Source organism: Helobdella robusta (genome assembly GCF_000326865.2).
Source record: "Helobdella robusta unplaced genomic scaffold HELROscaffold_104, whole genome shotgun sequence".
NCBI classification, from domain to species: Eukaryota; Metazoa; Annelida; class Clitellata; order Rhynchobdellida; family Glossiphoniidae; genus Helobdella; species Helobdella robusta.
Genome location: NW_008703589.1, coordinates 291,199 through 293,703, shown reverse-complemented (window position 1 = coordinate 293,703; position 2,505 = coordinate 291,199).

Genomic DNA, 2,505 nt, shown 5'->3' with positions numbered 1-2,505 from the left:
GTGACAGATTTGTTTTCAGCGCTCACGGAGATGTAGTTGTTTTGGAATGTTAACGCGTTCTAACGCTCCCATGCTTATTATTATTATTATTAATCATTATTATTATTATTAATTATTATTATTATTATTAATTATTATTATATATTTTAGTTAATTATTCTAGACTTGTACCGATAAATAACATCCAATGGATTGTTTTGATCTACTTTTAAATTGTTCAATTTTGGAGTAATTTAAAATGAAAAAGTATGAATTTATGCGAAATAATTGATTGGTTGGTTGATTGATTGATTGACTGATCGATTAATTGATTGATTGGTTGATTGATTAATTAAATTAATTTAGCTTAATAATGATAATTATTTATTCAATTTATGATTTTTTAAATTTTATTTTGAGTTTTCAAACATTCCCAAAATTTTCATGAGAAGAAAATAGTTCATCAAAAAACTTAATAACATACGTCACGACATCCTGCAGCCAATGGGAGCCCTCCATTTCAAATAACCACTTCCGATTGGTTCATTCGCTGAGGTATTCAACCAATGAGACGGCTTCCTGGGCCCGTGATGATGATGATGATGGCAATCCCGGCGCTGATGATAATGATAAGCAAAATAATAATAATAACGATAAAAATATTTCAAGTGATGATGATGATGACAAAACATTTGAGATGATGATGATGATGATGATGACGACGATGATGGAGGTGATGATGATGATTGCACGATGGTTCTTGCTCTGCTTTGCATGTTTTTGTTCTCCGTGCATTCAACCAAAAGAAAAAACACTGTTTGACTTGACTTTTTTTAAAATTTAGGCAAACCTTCCCAGCTTGTCTTCTCAGTGTGGATGGCGTATATTGTGGTGTGGTGGGGTGGCAGAGGCACACCATCAAGAAGACATCTCGAAGATTCTCTATCCACCCGATGTAGTCATAAAGTGAACGCGAACCACCAGCCAGGAAGTAGGCCAGCCACTGAAGACTTCGAATCTGCTACTCGCCCCATTCTCATCGCCATATGATTATTCATCTCATTTATAAACTATTTCGCATTAATTCTTAATTTATTCATATTAATTTAATTTGAAATAATTTGTAAATAATAATAATAATAATAATAATAGCAAAAAATCGGAAAGAAGTAGTTGAAAATGTTTCTTAATTATTTGGCTCTAATTCAATCATTCCTTCGTTCATCCTTCAATCATGCGACCGTTCTCGATTCCTATTGGCTGGAAGGCCCCCAAGAAAGGCGGAGCAAACGTACGTGTGATTGACAGATTTCATGAATATTAATGAGATAGATTAATTGAATGTGTGTGTGTTAGTATGCATGTGAGTACGTATGTATGTATGTATGTATGTATGTATGTATGTACGTATGTACGTATGTACGTATGTACGTATGTACGTATGTATGTATGTATGTATGTATGTATGTATGTATGTATGTATGTATGTATGTATGTATGTATGTATGTACGTACGTATGTATGTATGTATGTATGTATGTAAGTATGTATATATGTATGTACGAACGAACAAACAAACAAATACACTTACACATAAACACAGACAAACACAATTACATACAATTAATGAAACCATGTTAGTGTAAATAAAGCGACAAAGTTTTCTGCATAACAACAACAACAACGACAACAACGACAACAACAACGACAACAACAAAAACGACAATCTTCACTGAAATAACTAATAAAACACGTCTGCATGATCTTTGATGAAAATATGTAAACTGAAATTTGTCTCTACTGATGATACTGACCAAGTAAGAGTAGTAGTAGTAGTAGTAGTAGTAATAGTTGCAGTAGTAGTAGTACTAGTAGTAGTGGTAGTGGTTGTAGTAGTAGCAGAGGTAGTTGTAGTAGTAGTTGTAGTAGCAGAGGTTTATGTTGTTGTTTGCTTTGTAGCAAACTCATTAGGAAGAATAAATCATTATCCAGTCTGTGCTAACTTGTGCATGCATCTTATGTGTACACACACAAACACACAAATACATAGATACATACATGCATACATACATATATACATACATACATACATACACACATACATACATACATACATACATACATACATACATACATACATACATACATACATACATACATACATACATATAAACATGTTTGTATATTTACACTTGCAAAGATCTATTAGCGATGATTTTCAATTTTAACTTCAAAAGGATGTCGACTGGTCGAAGATGAAATGATGGTGATGAAGAAGAAGAAGAATTTGATGGTGATGATGAAGAAGAAGAAGATGATGATGATGATAACTATGACGACGACGATGATGATGATGATGGGATTTAATTTCTAGCAAGAATTTATTGATCGGTTTAATTAGTTGGAAATTTAAAATAAGATTTTCCAGGAGATAACAAGAATGACAACAACAACAACATCCACCATCGTCATCATCATCATTATCGTAATGATGATGATGATGATGATGATGATGATGATGGTTGT